The 18,384-nt window shown below is 47.4% G+C and overlaps 1 pseudogene; it reads right to left on the reverse strand.

Annotated features, from left to right (window-relative positions):
* Positions 1-594: 594 nt before the first annotated feature.
* LOC123751712 (NAD-dependent protein lipoamidase sirtuin-4, mitochondrial-like) lies at positions 595-17,530 on the reverse strand (annotated as a pseudogene).
* Positions 17,531-18,384: the final 854 nt, after the last annotated feature.

The raw sequence follows: 18,384 nt of genomic DNA on the forward strand, positions 1-18,384 counted from the left end.
GGCTAACGTTTGTTGATACACGTATGGCCGACCTAGCGCATGGTGGCATGGCGATCGCACCTCAGTTTACCAGTGCCTCCTGCCTAGTGATAATTGCACCTGAATTTTTTGTAAAGAATTCCAGATTTTTGGAAATTTAATTACAAGTAACTTTTGTAATTATCATGAAGTCTGAAATTGGGGATATATTTTCTGTAGAGTTTTTAGCAGTTTTTCAATGTTTTGTAAAATTAGTTTTTGAAAGAAACAGGGATAGGGGAGAAGGATAAGAGAAGAGAGGGAAGAGATGTTGTGGAGAGGGGGAATGTTTGGGTAGAGGGGGGAGACAGGGAATGTTGGAGGAGAGAGGGGGAGAATGCTGTATGGAGAAGGGAGGAGAGGGGAATGTTGGGGAGAGAGGAGGAGAGGAGAGGGGAAATGTTAGTGGAGAGAAGGAATGTTGGGGGAGAGGAGGGGAAGAGGTGTGAAGGGAGAAACCTGAGCACAGTGGGGTACCCCATCTACTGGATAACATGCAAACTTTACACTAGCACTTAAAAGTATGCAGTGTCACACTCAAAAATTTACTTTACTACTTTACTCAAAAACAGAAACCTACCTGTAACCTGAATAAACAAACAATGATGATCCAAGTTCTAACAGTCCATCACAGGTGGCCAATTCTTGCTGAATTTCGTTCGCACGACTTCTTGGAACATTATCACCAAAGAATACTATATCAGGCTTCATGATTCCTCCACATTGCTCACAAGGAGGTACTTGAAAATTATTTACTTCTTCCTGTAAAATTTCTGAAAACAAATATTTTTCACTACTTCATACATTTAAAATAGACTAATATAAAATAACCCTCTAAGGAATTAAATTGGATGAAACCCTCATAAGCAGGCATAAAAGAGAATTCTGCAAAACTTAAAATATCTAGTGAAGAATTGATAAAAGTTGAATTGCTCTCACAGAGCTCGTGAGAAGAGTGGGGAATTGCTGTGAAGATTTATAATTCATAAAAATTCACTGTGTTGGGGACAGGAAGCCAGAGTGTATTAACACATGTTAGACTTTTATCGAGATTTCCCCCCCCCCCTTCCCAAAGGCCAAATTATTGACCACACCCAGGATGCAACCCCACAACAAGCTGACTAACTCCTGGGTACCTGCTCACTGCTAGGTGAACAGAGGCATTAGGTGAAAGGAAATGTGCCCAACCATTTCTGTCCCACCAGGGATTTGAACCTGGAATTCTCGATTGTGTGTGTCAAGAACGAACCTGACTGTACTACCAGGATGTGTATCTTCGTGACTGATGAGAAATATTTAATTTTATTAAGGATGTGATTTGTGATAAGAAAATGCTTAATTTATCTCTTATATACTAAATAATGTGAAGCGGAATGAAATGCACTTTTCTTTGTGGCCACTGATTGCTATTCAGAGCCATAGTCACAACTGACATTCAGAGGAACAATCTGCTTGCTAATGGTCCAGGACGGACCAAAACATCGTTGTCTCTTCATTTTCTGGTGTGTAGTTTGGTCATCACATCTTCAGCCACGTTAATGTGACTCATCGCCTGCGCACACAGCCATAGCCCACTATACAGTTACTAATATGCTAGGCTCTTATTGACTTTCTGCCCCATCCAGATAAATAACTTGTCAAATGGTCATGTTACATTGTCCAGGGGTGAGAGGCAGTGGAGAACTTACCTCAGTCCACCACAGTTTAAAAGCGGCTTGCTAACACCAAAAGAACACATCGCACCACTCAAAAACCTTTCCAAACAATTTCTTAGGATCTCTAAGAAGGCCAATGATAGTTCTGAAGTACAGTACCTAATTAGAAACTACCTAGCAGGCACCATTGGTGTAAAATAACTAAAGTGACATGCTACCCAGTGTGCAACATCAGTTGTTTTCAACCAATGGTGCACACTGGGTAATGTCTACATTAACAACCAAGTGACAGCACTAGGGGGCGCTGGTGGCTGAGTGGACAGCACACTGGATACTTAGTCCTCTGGTCCTGTGGTCCCAGGTTCGATTCCCGGTGCTGGCATAAACAGATGGGCAGAGTTTCTTTCACCCTGATGACTCTGTTACCTAGCAGTAAATAGGTACTGTACATGGGAGTTAGTCAGCTGTTATGGGCTGCTTCCTGGGTAAGGTGTGTGTGTGTGTGAGGAAAAAAAATAGGTAGTAATAGTTGAGAGATGAGCCGAAAGAGCAGAGCTCAACCCCTGCAAGCACAACTAGGTGAATACTAGCTTTTTTTTTTTTTTTTTTTTTTATATAAATTACACAAATACAAGAACACACAAAACAACGCAAACCTGTACACATCAAGTATACCAATGAAGGAACAGTACACAGGAATAAACAGTCTGTACACTAAACAATAACAGTAACAGCAAAACAATCACAAGCGCTGAACAAAATAAAAACGCATTGAAGCAATGGGCTAAACAGTACAGGGAAATAAGTGCTAAAACAGTACATGGAAACAATAGGCTAAACAGTTCATATCTACATAGCAACACAGAACATGGCCAAGAAAATTACATGAAAAATAAAGTAACAAGAAAGTACATAAATAACATTTAAACACACCTGGAACCAATAACATAAACATACACAGATGTGGATATAGAATCACGTGCACAAAACCACGCCTACCACACACACAGAAGAACAAAGGAGCATAGGACCATACACGCGCTACCCAGGAAAATTGATATACACTAAATAAGAAGAAAGTATGTACACACACACTAAACACACTCTAAACAACAAGACAAACACACTCATTCCACCCACACCACCACGGCACACCACACTGCACCCAAGCACGCAAAATAATGGGTTACAGGCCAAAGCGAAACACGGCCACAAAGGAACAGTAGAAAACAGTACAGCAGAAAATCCAGGCCCACGCAGGAGCCAAAACCCCCACAAAACCACACACCCACACGCATACGGACACAACCGGCACCCGGAGGTACGGAAAACACACCACACACACACAGGAGCAGCAGCATCTCAAGGGGGGAGACACACAAACACACGCAACCCCCGCCAAGGACACCCCAAGAAGCGGAAAGGGAGCGCATAGCAAAGCAAACCCCGAAACCCCCCAACCCCTCTAAACCCCCCCCCATCAACACCCCAACCCCACCCAAGACGAGAACATCACCTTGCCACCAAGGCACCCGCCGACCCAAAGGCAACCCCACGAACATAGGCATCTGTGAACCACCGACCAAACTCCTCCGGAAAAGCGCGCCGCAACCACCACCAGGTAAACCGCATGCGCCCCCGTAAAAATCCTAAAATTCGGGCAATCCCAAAACCCTCCCGCCTCCCAACCCACACACAAAACACATAATCAGCAACCAAAACACATAATGTATTACGCACCCGCAGCGGATAAGCCGGAAAATACAAAAACAAAAACTGCAAAACATCACCCCGACAACCCGGACCACAAAACACCTCCAGGACATCCCGAAACCAGTCCACTAACCCCTGTAACCGGACACAAAAATAAAATACATGCACCTGCGATTCACATAAACCACAATGAACACACGCCCCAGAATCACGCAAGCCAAGCATACACAACCGCTCATTTGTCGCCAGCGACAAATGCAGAACCCGAAACAGCAATTCACGCTGCTGAGGCGCCAAGAACCGTGCCCCCAAACACGACCAGATACCACCCCAATCCCAACATGGGAACAAGCCCTCCACTCGAGGCCGCACCCGGGGCAACAACACCCCATACACAGCCTTGCACGAGAAAGACAGAAACCCAGGATGGCGGCAGAGCTCCCGAAGAATCCCCACGGCCCAAGAATAAACAGGGGGGGGTAACCAAGGCCACCTCCTGACCAACCCCCAAATCAACAAAAAAACTGAAGCGAAGCGAGCAGAAAAACACACCCAGCGTATTCAACCCCCCACCGAGAGCCAGCCCCCGACGCAACGAGACCCAGAAGAGGGCCTTGGCCTTCGTGAAAACGTCAGGAATGCCAACACCCCCCTCTCTCACCCCTAACACCAACGTCGAACGGCGCACCGGTTGATAACGCCCACACCATACATATCTATACACCACACTCTCCAAACTCAAGGCCTTCCGACGATCCAACGGGAAACATCGAGCCACAAACCAGACACGCGACAAGACCTTACACGCAACAAGCAGTCCCCTCTGATAAATCGTCAAGGGACGACGCGACAAAAGGCCAACTGCAACACCAACCGACCGAGAGACAGCACCCCAATTCCACTCCAAGGAGCGGTCATAGGAGGCAAACCAAGTAACCCCAAGAACCCGAAGCGAGGAGACCACCGGAAACCACGACCTATCCCACACCAGGCGGGAGGCCCACTCACCGATCCCCATCAACCCCGACTTCGCCCGATTAAGAACGGCCCCGTAGCGGACTCAAACCGCAGGAGAACGTCCTGGACAGCTTCAACAGAATCCTCCGAAGCTACAAATAGAATGGTGTCGTCAGCATACCCGCAAACGGGTAGCCGGAGACCGGACGGCAGACAAGGAGGCACGATCAAGGAACACGCTTTCACCGCCCGAAAAAGAGGTTCCTGAAAAATCACATACAAAAGCATGGACATGGGACACCCCTGACGAACGGAACGGCAAATAGGAAAAAATGAGCTAAAAAACCCATTCACACAAACGCGACTGCGACTCCGGACATACAACAAACGGACCCACCCCACAAACACCACCGGAAAACCAAGCCTCTCCATAGCACTAAAAACAAACTCTAAAGACACTCGATCAAAGGCCTTGGACCAGTCCAAGCTGATCATAGCCGCCGAAAGCCGATACGCGGACGCATAGAGAAGCACGTCACGAAGTAAGGCATTGCAATGCATCAGGGCACGGCCAGGCACACCACAAAATTGCTCCATAGAGACCACCGACGCAACGACACCCCGACATCGACGCGCAAAACCTTAGAAAGAATTTTATAATCAACATTTAAGAGCGTAATAGGCCTCCAATTGGAAAACAACTGCAAATCGCCCGGCTTCGGGAGTAGCCGCACGATCCCGTCACAAAAGGAATCAGGCAGAGCACCCAAACGCAAACACGCCTGCACCACTTCCAAAAGCACCCCCCCCAACACATCCCAAAAGGTAAGGTAGAACTCAATGGGCAGGCCATCCGCACCTGGCACTCTCCCAGAATGAAACGACCGAACCACCTCCAGGAGCTCCACCGTGGAAACATCCTGCACCAACCGGTCACACTCCGAGCGCGACAAACCGGGGAAGCACCTGTCCAAAAAGGAACCCGCGAGCACACTATCACCATGCACCTCCCCATAGAGTGCCTCCAACTCCCGCCGCGCGGTAAGCAGAACACCCTCTGTGCTAGAAAGCACAAACCCATCAGGCCGCTGAAGGCCCTTGAGAAGAACAGAACCCCTAGCAGCCTTCTCCCTCCCTAAAAGAAAGGGAGAGAGCCTCTCCCCATCCACCCGCTCAGCTACACGAGCACGCACGCGAACACCGTCAGCCAACACCGCATGCAAATCACAAATACGCTCCTTACACTCAGCAATCTCACTAAAGCAGTCAACCCCAGCATTCAACCGCACATATAAAGAAGACAAACGCGCCTGAAGGAACTGCAGCAGACCAAACCTCCCGGCAGCCTCCCACTTAGCAACAATCCCAAAAAACCTCCGACACTCCACCTTACACCACTCCCACCAAACGAACAAAGAGGAGAAATCAGCCTTCCGGGCAACGATGCCAACCCACCAGGCCCGAAACTGCGCACAAATACGTGGACAACGCAATAACCGACAATTGAGTTTCCACCACCCAGGCCCCACCCGCACCTGACTCCGGACACCAACCCGGACAACCACCATACAATGATCCGAGAAAGCCACCGGGACCGTGCGAAAATCAAAAACCGAACACTCCCCACCAGAAACATAGAACCTATCCAACCTAGAACTCGCCCCACGCGCAGCGAAGGTATACTCCAACAGGCCGCCACACAAAACAGCCGCATCGCGAAACCCGCACGCACGCAAAACCTCAATTAAAGCGGCCGAAACATTCCGAGGGTGAGCACTAGAGCAATCCCTCACACACGTAACACAATTAAAATCCCCCCCAAAGATCAAATCCCGCGTATCATGCCGCAGGTATGGCAAAAGCCCCTCCCGAAAAAACAGCTCCCGGTCCTGACGATGCGCCACCCCAGAAGGGGCGTACACTGTCAAGAACGGAATCACAACCCCCAAATACTCAGCCCGAACAAACAAGACCCGCCCTTCTTCATCCATTTCCGTGTGAAGCACGGAAATGGATGCCCACCGCGAAAACAACATCAGCGTTCCCCCAAAGGACGTCCTCGGCGGGTTCAGCACAACATGATACTCAGCACACAACCCCTGCACCACAGACACATCCCGAACATTGTGCTCTTGGATCAGAGCCACATCCACCCGCTGCTCCCGAAGCACATCCACAAGGCCCAATTGGACCGCCAAAGCATTCAGACCACGAACATTCAAAGACGCACAAACAATAGCAGGCGCCATCGAACCCATTAATGACCCCCAGCCCCTCCAGGACCACCAGAGGGCACAGAGCCACCCACTGCAGAGGCGCCGTCATCATCCTGAGGCTCAAACTGCCGCCGTTCCACCGTCGGGGAATCCACCATAATGCCTGGCCTCTGATCCCGCAGGAGGCGGACAGTGCCGGCATCACCCAGCGAAGCACGCCGAGACCCCGCTGACACTGACCAGGTATCACCAACGTCCACCACCGACGAGGAATTCTTGCTGCCAACCGGCACAGCATCACTTCCGGAATCCATGTCAGACACAGGAGAATTAGGAGGAGGAGGGGGGGCACCACCCAAGGCACAACTCCGCGAAGCCTCAATCCGTTTGCCAGGGGGCTCTCGACTGCGTGAGCGCGCCCCCGCAACGCGCTTCCGGCGAGGAGCATGGGAGGTCAACGCTCCCTCATGGCACGCACCCGCAGGGGGAGCAGAAGGCGGACTCGCAATGCATGCAACAGGAACGCCGGCACCAACGACGACGCTTCCATCACCCTCAGTGAAAGCATCGCCTACAACGGGAGGCACCGAGACGACACTCCCAACACCACGCCCATTCACCAACGAAGCACCAGGAACAGGATGCACCTCCACATCCACCGGAAGTAGAAGACGGGAATCAGGAGCAGCCACGTCCTCCACCACAGCTGGCACAGAAGACACGATAGGCACAGACGAACCAGCAGGCACAGCAGTTGCACGTGCACCACCAGGCACAACAGTCGCAGGTGCACCACCAGGCACAGCAGTCGCAGGTGCACCACCAGGCACAGCAGTCGCAGGTGCACCACCAGGCACAGCAGTCGCAGGTGCACCACCAGGCACAGCAGTCGCAGGTGCACCACCAGGCACAGCAGTCGCAGGTGCACCACCAGGCACAACAGTCGCAGGTGCACCACCAGGTACAGCAGTCGCAGGTGCACCACCAGGCACAGCAGTCGCAAGTGCACCACCAGGCACAGCAGACGCAGGTGCACCACCAGGCACAGCAGTCGCAAGTGCACCACTAGGCACAGCAGTCGCAAGTGCACCACCAGGCACAGCAGACGCAGGTGCACCACGAGGCACAACAGTCGCAGGTGCACCACCAGGCACAACAGTCGCAGGTGCACCACCAGGCACAACAGTCGCAGGTGCACCACCAGGCACAACAGTCGCAGGTGCACCACCAGGCACAACAGTCGCAGGTGCACCACCAGGCACAACAGTCGCAGGTGCACCACCAGGCACAACAGTCGCAGGTGCACCACCAGGCACAACAGTCACAGGTGCCCCACCATTCACACCCCCACGCCGAGGACCAGCCAGGGATGCACCATCCTCATGGAGGGGGGGAAAATCCCCCACACTGAATACAGAAGCAGTCTCCAGTCGAGGAATCTCACACTGGGCAGCGTCATGGCCCTCCTCCCCACAGCGGAAGCACGTGCGGGCCTGCCCTGGATAGAAAACCCGGAGCGGAAGACCACAGCACATAACCTTGGAGGGGATGGGCTCCTTGAGGCGCATATGCAGCGTGCGAGTACCCAGCCGGAGGCCCCGCAGCCGCCCGGCACTAAACAAGTTGTACGGATGACGCAACACCATACCATACCTCGTAAACACAGAAGAAAGCTCCACCTCTGGAAACGTAACAGGTACCCCGTGCACGCTCACAAAGGTCAGTGGACCCCACGGATCAGAGACAGTCACAGACACAGCCGAATGAGGAAGGGGAGTCGTCCGCTCGTTCCAGCACCCCACAAACCGCTCGTATCCAGGTGACGTGGCAAACGTCACCGCCACGCGAGTGGGAGAAAATTTCTCAAGACCGAGGAGATCTTTAATATCCACCTGAAGGACATCCAAAAGCGCAGCCGCCACTAGTTCCCAATCCACCGGTGCAGAGAACTCCAGCCGAGCAGTATTCACACGGCGGATGCGGCCACCACCAGCCGCCGCCATATTGCTGACCTCCGCCTCAGTCAGCTGGCGCCCCACAGCAACGAGCAACCACCACCAGTCAGCGACAAACAGCTACTGGCAGCCAGAGCCCGACGTCCACGCCCCCCAGAGGCAGAGGACGGAATCAGGCTGAGTGGACAGCACACTGGATACTTAGTCCTCTGGTCCTGTGGTCCCAGGTTCGATTCCCGGTGCTGGCATAAACAGATGGGCAGAGTTTCTTTCACCCTGATGACTCTGTTACCTAGCAGTAAATAGGTACTGTACATGGGAGTTAGTCAGCTGTTATGGGCTGCTTCCTGGGTAAGGTGTGTGTGTGTGTGTGTGAGGAAAAAAAATAGGTAGTAATAGTTGAGAGATGAGCCGAAAGAGCAGAGCTCAACCCCTGCAAGCACAACTAGGTGAATACTAGCTAGTACAACTGGATCGAGGAAGGTGGCCATCCACACTTTAAGACCCAGCCCCACAAGCAAACAAGGAAGAAGTACTGCTCAGAAAAGGTCATGTCCTTCCACTTAACACCAGCAAAACTACATCACTTCGACAACATGGGAAGTATCATGTGAAAAGGGAAAAAATTAACTGTTGAATGGAATGGATAGTGTCCAAACCTATCATGCACCACCACCAGGCCTCGTGTATCACTCGTTCATGAAGTGATACACGAAATTTGAACAGATAAAATACACATCCCTGCAGGACAGAGTCCAAAAAAGATAACCAATACTTATCTGAAAATCAGGATCTGAAGGATAGTGGTGAACGGAAAAAGCATTACTCACACCAGATGAATGACTGAGGGTTATTGTCGGTTGACCCTCCAGGCTTCCTGGAGCCCTGTCTGGTGGCAGGGAAGAATAACTAATGGCAATAGCTAGCAGTGGTGACTAGCGGCGGCAATAGCAACAGTAGCTAGCTTATGATCGTTCTCATATTTTTTCAATTGTGCTTATATTTCTTATGTTTGTTGTGTTTATATTATTTGTATAATATTCATCCTTAAAGTTGCTTGTTTTGGAGTGCTCTACCTATCTTGTGGTTTTTCTCTTGGCTGGAGTTCATCTAGTATCCCAGACTCTGCATTTCTATTGAGTGACCAGATTCTGTTTCTGGTCTCCAGTAGGCTTTTATGACTTGTGCAAAAACCAGGTGGGGAATGGTATGCTGGAAGCTAATTACATAGTTATCTTCTGGAAGTCAACGAGTGACAAACCCAGAATATATATATATATACCTGGTTGATACCTGGTTGATGGGGTTCTGGGAGTTCTTCTACTCCCTAAGCCCGGCCCGAGGCCAGGCTCGACTTGTGAGAGTTTGGTCCACCAGGCTGTTGCTTGGAGCGGCCCGCAGGCCCACATACCCACCACAGCCCGGTTGGTCCGGCACTCCTTGGAGGAATAAATCTAGTTTCCTCTTGAAAATGGCCACGGTTGTTCCGGCAATATTTCTTATGCTTGCTGGGAGGACGTTGAACAACCACGGACCTCTGATGTTTATACAGTGTTCTCTGATTGTGCCTATGGCACCTCTGCTCTTCACTGGTTCTATTCTACATTTTCTTCCATGTCGTTCACTCGAGTACGTTGTTATTTTACTGTGTAGATTTGGTACTTGGCCCTCCAGTATCTTCCAGGTGTATATTATTTGATATCTCTCTCGTCTTCTTTCTAGTGAGTACATTTGGAGGGCTTTGAGACGATCCCAATAATTTAGGTGCTTTATTGCGTCAATGCGTGCCGTATACGTTCTCTGTATTCCCTCTATTTCAGCAATCTCTCCAGCTCTGAAAGGGGAAGTGAGTACTGGGCAGTACTCAAGACGGGACAACACAAGTGACTTGAAGAGTACAACCATTGTGATGGGATCCCTGGATTTGAAAGTTCTCGTAATCCATCCTATCATTTTTCTGGCTGTCGCAATATTTGCTTGGTTATGCTCCTTAAACGTTAGGTCGTCAGACATTATTATTCCCAAATCCTTTACATGCTGTTTTCCTACTATGGGTACATTTGATTGTGTTTTGTACTCTGTATTTTGTTTAAGGTCCTCATTTTTACCGTACCTGAGTACCTGGAATTTAACACTGTTAAACATCATGTTATTTTCTGATGCCCAGTCGAAAACTTTATTAATATCAGCTTGAGTTTTTCAATGTCCTCAGCCGAGGTAATTTTCATACTGATTTTTGTGTCATCTGCAAAGGACGATACGAAGCTGTGTCTTGTATTTTTGTCTATATCTGATATGAGAATAAGGAAAAGCAGCGGTGCAAGGACTGTACCCTGAGGTACATAGCTTTTCACTGCACTTGGACTAGATTTTATATGGTTGACAGTTACTCGCTGAGTCCTGTTTGACAGAAAACTGAGTATCCAGCGTCGTACTTTACCGGTTATTCCCATTGACTTCATTTTGTGTGCTATCACGCCATGGTCACACTTATCGAAAGCCTTTGCGAAGTCCGTGTATATCACATCAGCATTCCGTTTCTCTTCTAATGCCTCAGTGACTTTGTCGTAGTGCTCAAGTAGCTGTGAGAGGCACGATCTTCCCGCTCGAAATCCATGTTGGCCTGGGTTGTGAAGGTCATTGGTCTGCATGAAATTGGTGACCTGACTCCTAATCACTCTCTCAAATACTTCTATGATGTGCGATGTTAGTGCAACTGGTCTATAATTTTTTGCTAATGCTTTGCTCCCTTCCTTGTGTAGAGGGGCTATGTCTGCTACTTTAAGTGCATCTGGTATCTCCCCCGTGTCCAAGCTCTTCCTCCACACTATACTGAGTGCCTGTGCTACCGGCACTTTGCATTTCTTTATAAATATTGAATTCCATGAGTCTGGACCTGGAGCCGAGTGCATGGGCATGTTTTCAATTTCTTTTTCAAAATTTAGTGCGCTCGTGTTTATATCAGTTATATTTACAGGGGTTTGAATATCCCGCATAAAGAAATTGTCTGGATCTTCCACCTTCATGTTGTTTATTGGAGTGCTAAACATGTCCTCATACTGCTTTTTTAGGATTTCACTAATTTCTTTGTCATCCACCGTGTATGAACCTTCACTTGTACGAATAGGTCCAATACTGGCAGTGGTTTTTGCTTTTGATTTCGCATATGAGAAGAAATATTTTGGATTTTTCTTTATTTCCTGAATTGCTTTCTGTTCTAACTGCCTTTCTTCAGTTTCATATGAGTGTTTCAATTTCCGCTCGATTTCTTCAATCTCCCTATTTAAATTATTCCTTCTCTGACGGGAAATTCGTGTCTGCATAAGCAGTTCCGTTATTTTTTTCCTGCGTTTATAGTGTCGTCTGCGTTCTCTTTCTACGTTAGATCTCTTTCTGGCTTTCCTCAAAGGAACATGTTTCAGACAGACTTGATACGCTTCTGAAGTCAGTTTTTCTATTCCTTCTGTAGGACTTGTATTATTTAGAACAGTTCCCCATGGAATGTTTGTAAGTTCCCTGTTTATTATCTCCCAGTCTATCCTTTTATTATTAAAATTGAATTTACTGAATAGCCCCTCGCGCTTTATCAACGTTTTAGGTCTATTCTGAGTATTGATGATCGTTTGCACTTCAATGAGTTTGTGATCTGAGTATGTGGTATCTGATATCGTAATGTCTCTGATAATGTCTTCATTGTTCGTAAAGACCAGATCTAGAATATTTTCATTTCTCGTTGGCTCCGATATCTGCTGATTGAGTGAAAATTTGTGGTTGGTTAGGTCCTGATAGATTTCCTGGTATAATATTATTGTTTGCTATTTTCCACCTGAGACTAGGCAAGTTGAAGTCACCTAGGAAGATAATATCAGGTATCGGGTTCTCCAAATTATCAAGGCTATTTTCAATTTTGCTTATCTGTTCTGTGAATTCCTGAGTCGTTGCATCTGGCGGTTTGTATATTAGTATAATAATATTAGTATTAGTATAATAATTAGTATATAAACTGGAAATAAAGTAGAAATAAGTACTGTAATAAGGAAAAAACAAAAAAGCAAGAAGAGTGATTATACAGTATACCATAGTGAGTTCAACATCTCCATCAGGTCGTATTTCCAGGGACACCGCAGACATATGTTGGTTACTTTCTCTCAATTTACTTTGGTAGGTGTGACGAGCGACCATATGGTTGCAGGTCATGCATATCACGTTGAACGCTGTACCTGTTGGCAAAAAAAACACCATTGAATGTAATGACACACCATTTTCTGGGTGAGCCCTGGAGGCTTCCTGAGGCTATTGAATCAATATATGATATATTAGTCTGGGGGCATCAGTCAATTGGAGTTCAACCTACCGGGGACCACGAGCCAGAACCTGGCCCCCCTCAGAGAGGTACAGGGAGCAATGGCCTATGGAAACCCCCCCATGTGGTTGGGAGCATTCCATGTCTGCCATCAACCGTGGTTAGGCACCCAGACAGGTAGGCTTGCTTTTTTCTTTGGGGGGAAATTTTGCCTCTTTGTTCAGTCTTCGGTTGCAATTTCTTACCAAGTGTGGGTCTGTTTTATTATGCCTACCTTTCTGGGCGCCTGATCCCGGTTGATGGCAGACATGGAATGCTCCCAACCACATGGGGGGGTTTCCATAGGCCATTGCTCCCTGTGCCTCTCTGAGGGGGAGCCAGGTCCTGGCTCATCTTCTCTGGTTGGCTGAACTCCAATTGACTGATTCTCCCGAATAATATTTCGTATATATTAGCCTGATAGCTCCAGGGAACCGACGAGGCTCTCCACAGAAAATGTCCCTAACTGAGATTTAATGTAAAATAGCATTTTCTGTTAAATCATTAACATCACATTTGTTAATGTAATGTCATATACATAATTCCTAACAATTGTCTCTTATTCAATTCCTATCTCACTTTCAATAACATGAGTGGTAGCTGAATATAATGAGTCGATGCTACAGCTGGGCGTGGACACATGCTGCAGCTCTTGCATCAGTTATATGACCTCTGTCCTATATATATTTAAGTGCTATAAATTGCTATAAATGAACAACTGTATAATCTGACAATTTCAAATTGACAAGCTAGAGCCATTTCCTGATGACTCCAAAGCACCAGAGCAAAATACCAGAAGGCATACAGGCCACAAATAGAGATGTACAATATTTTGAATATATGCACCCATTCTTCTACACGTGCCAATATTGAAATCTTCACTACAGTCAGCTACATCTTATTTAAACACTGGTATCTGAGAGAATACACAAACCGACAGGGAATTTAAACATGCCACATTAAAAAAAAATTTACGCCGCAAATTACTATGAAGTTCATGAACCTTGCAACTTCCTGCCTTGTGATGTAATCGATCAACATTCTGGGTTACAATACAGTGAATTTTTCCTCTCCTCTCCCACTCAGCTAGAGTTGTGTGTGATATATTTGGTTTAAAGGATGAGAATCGTGGCCATCCCATGTAATTTCTTGCCCAGTAGCTCTGCCGAGCTTTAGATGATTCCATGAAGTGCTGGAAAATTTATAATTTTTAGAGGTGAGGAAATATACTGCACTTTTCTTTCATAAAATAAACAACTGATCTACTAAGAACAGAACCTAGCGAAATGAAATGCCTCTTTCTGACATTACTGTGCTAGCCCCCTTAACATTGCCACTGAAACCTCAAGGACAATGTTAAGGGGGGCTAGCACAACTAACTAAACTCTTAACGTAAACTTAAACTAACTAAAGAGAGATGCCGAAGAAATATAAGAAAATTCATTTTCGCAAACAGAGTGGTAGACGGTTGGAACAAGTGAGAAGATGGTGGAGGCCAATACCTTCAGTAGCTTAAAAGCATTATATGACAAAGAGTGCTGGGTAGACGGGACACCACAAGCGTAGCTCTCATCCTGTAAATACACTTAGGAAATTAGAGTTAGGTAATTAAAAAAAAATTATCCTTAATTTTGAAAAATTCATAATATCCAGGGGGGGTTTCACAAAAAACCAGCATTGAATGTAATGAAACACCATTTTTTGGGTGAGCTCCATCAGCTCCCAGAAGCTATTGGACTGATATATGCTACATTAGTCTGGGACTTCAGTCACAGGGAGTTCTTACCTACCGGAAACCACGAGCCAAAACCTGGTTCCTTCAGAGAGGTGCAGGGAGCAATGGCCTATGAGAACACCACTCTTTGAGAGTATATTCGTGTCTGCCATCGAGCGGGTAAGGCACCCAGAAAGGTAGGCATCGCAAAACAAACCACTACTGGTAGAACGAACAGAGTCCAAGAACTCTCCCCAAGAAAAACTATGCAACAAGCAAAACGTTATCAAACTGATGCACTGCTCGTTTGCACCCCCCTATCACCCGGGAGAGGGAGGGGAGCAGCTCCCCCCCCCCCCCGAACTGGGGGGGCTGCTCGCCCCCCAGTTCGGAGACCGAGCAAACAAAAATAAAAATTGGCAACCGGAGGGTGTCAGGGAACCTCCGTGGCTCACCCAGAAAATGGAGTTTCACTACATTCAAAACAAAGGTTTTCTGTGGGGAGCTTTGTTGGCTCCCTGAAGCTAGATACCCACAGGTAAGTAAGCAGGAACTTACCCGGGAGGCGGCCGTGCCGTGTCCCTCAGGATGAAGACGAGACAGCTGGCCACGATAGGCACCCCAAAGCCACACAGGCTCACTGAGGACCCAGAACATTAACCAAATAATGGGCGGCCAGGATCCTGTTCGAACGCCAAAACCCTCGTGCACGAATGTCAACCCAAGACATGTTACCAATGACCGCAGCAAGAGCTGCAAACTTCCGAACATCATGGGCACGAGGGTAGACTGCAGGCTGGCTAGACGTAATAACCCTGAGGACAACCTGACAGACCCGAGCCTTGGAACAAAGAACAAAGGAAACCAGGTCCATCTTATATGTAGGCTGTCCCTTCCTCTCTCACTTCATCCACCTTATATGCAGGCTGTCCCTTCCTCTCTCACTTCATCCACCTTATATGCAGGCTGTCCCTTCCTCTCTCACTTCATCCACCTTATATGCAGGATGTCCCTTACTCTCTCATCTTCATCCACCTTATATGTAGGATGTCCCTTACTCTTTCATCTTTATCCACCTTATATGCTCACTGTCCACCTCTCACTTTCATACACATGATGTGCAGGCTGTCCTTTCCTCTCTCTCCTTCGTGTACCTTATGGGATATTTGGGACTGCAAACTCATAAACAAATGGTAGTTGAGTGTCAATGCACATTTTTCACATCTAAAATATTAAAATAGTAAATAAAGTCTGCTGAGACAAGGCTATGTAACCTTATGTCTTTGATGGAATAAGAATGTGCTATGATAAAGCTTACCTTAATCTGCACAGGTCTTTTGGTGCTAGTTGCATATAAACCTAATCTTTCTGAGCGGTAGTCTCGAATGCCGCTCTCTTTTCGAGATGCCTGCTCCAGTCAGCACAAACAACTTCTTAGTACTGTTGATAAACTCTTGCATCTGGGCAAGTGCCCAATCCTGACATGGGCTGTGCTTTGGAACAAAGCCATACGGGGCACACCCCCTCCTGAGGATTCTATATTGTTGAGATCCAACCAAAACACTGCTTTTCTTGAACATTTTAGTCACTGACTTTAATATGATGTACAGTATTGTCATACAGTACTGGAAGTGGAAGTTACAGGCACATAATGCAGCTTGGAATACAGCGAGTTACTTCCATCTTCATCTAGATATCCCAGTTCTTTACCTATACATCACACCTGGCCTGGAAACAACTAATTTTAGAGCATAATCAGGATACATTAAATTGACAATCTAATACTGTTCAAGCAATATACACCAAGAAGCAATAGCCTGCATCTTTTAATACAGTATTTTCATATATACAATATTTTGTAAACTGGTTTACAAACTCAATGGCTGTATTATATCCTAGATGCACTGGCATTATCTGTCTAAGGTTCAGAATGTTACGTAGTATACTTAATGAAAGTAGTGCAGCATTTCATGGTCCTGTATTCAACATATCCACAATCCTTAATTTTGGTACAGGTTGAAAATTTAGATATTCTCAAGTAACTTCTCAAAGAGTGCGCCACATTTTTTAATATGAACTGCTGTCCAAAACAGCATGAAACAAATCAACAATGTCATTGTTGCCAGCTGATTGGAATGTTGTTTCAGTTTAAAGTATGATACTGTACTGGTGGATGACTGCTGCACACAGCACAAGCACTGCTGTATATACACCGATGCAAAGATTTTAATTTGCCTGCTTGCGGTCTTCCTGGAGCCTACCTGCCTGCCGCCTCCCTGGAGCTTACCTGCCTGCGGTCTTCCTGGAGCCTACCTGCCTGCCGCCTCCCTGGAGCTTACCTGCCTGCGGTCTTCCTGGAGCCTACCTGCCTGCCGCCTCCCTGCGGTCTTCCTGCAGCCTACCTGCCTGCCGCCTCCCTGGAGCTTACCTGCCTGCGGTCTTCCTGGAGCCTACCTGCCTGTGGCCTTTCCTGACCGCCTTCACTTCTTTCTTCTAATCGGCTACACAGTTACCGTTGTTCCCTTGTACTGTATTTACCTGAGGGCCGCTAACTCTTCAGTGGCCTAGGGATAAGACAGGAAGCCGGCGGCTTGTCGAAGGTCTCCCTATTTGCCTTGATGACCTTTTCTAAGTATATTTTAAAGTTCGACACAGCTTTTGCAGATACAGATTCGGCGGGTAGGCGGTTCCACGAGTTAATTAATAGCCCTGTGGGGGGAAAAGGCATCTACTGTTCTCAGTCCTACATCCTACAATGTATATGAAAACATTACTGTATAATAACCTCTGACATTAAATATCCCTTCTTCTCCTTGTATCATACTCTAAGCTGTACATCTTAATAAGCAGCATGTGCAGCACATCTTAACAAGAAACTTAATACAACTTGTGATATTTACGTTTGTGAGTTAGGGGCAGCTAGAGCACTTTTACCTTTGTTGTTGTTGTTAGAGAATCAGGGGCAGCTACAGCACAAGGCTGTGTGGGACTCCGACGCCTGGCGCATAAATAATAAATAAATAAATAAATATTTATTCAGGTAAAGTGCATACATACAAAGGTTTTACAAAAATTAATAGATTTATAGATAGAGCTAGTACATACAATGCCTAAAGCCACTATTACGCAAAGCATTTCGGGGCATATATCGCTTTGGGGACTCCTGGTTCAATCTTAAGGCCGAGCGGACGTCTGGACACCTCCTGGGAGCCGCCTGATCACGTCTTATTTTCGCTTTGCTACTGCCGTTTGGTATCGCTCTTCAGCGGTCTGATTGTACGACGCCCGGCGCACATATCGCCTTGGGTCACAGGTTTCTTGATAGATTTAGTATTAAGTTTTAGTCTTTTCCTGCCCCGAAACGCTTTGCGTAATAGTGGCTTTAGGCATTGTATGTACTAGCTCTATCTATAAATCTATAAATTTTTGTAAACCTCTTGTATGTATGTACTTTACCTGAATAACCATTTATTTATTTAATTTTTTTTTTACGTGTACTGGTTGGTTCTCCCGGCGGGGTGACGGTGTTCGGGGGCCGGCTTGGCCGAGAGGTGCCGGGGGTTGGCGGGTCGAGGTGGGCTCCTGGTGGGCCATCAGTCGTGGTGGGCTCCAGGTGTGCCCTCAGTCGTGGTGGGCTCCTGGTGTGCCCTCAGTCGTGGTGGGCTCCTGGTGTGCCCTCAGTCTTGGTGGGCTCCTGGTGTGCCCTCAGTCTTGGTGGGCTCCTGGTGTGCCCTCAGTCGTGGTGGGCTCCTGGTGTGCCCTCAGTCGTGGTGGGCTCCTGGTGTGCCCTCAGTCTTGGTGGGCTCCTGGTGTG

This window comes from Procambarus clarkii, chromosome 39 (assembly GCF_040958095.1).
Source record: "Procambarus clarkii isolate CNS0578487 chromosome 39, FALCON_Pclarkii_2.0, whole genome shotgun sequence".
NCBI classification, from domain to species: Eukaryota; Metazoa; Arthropoda; class Malacostraca; order Decapoda; family Cambaridae; genus Procambarus; species Procambarus clarkii.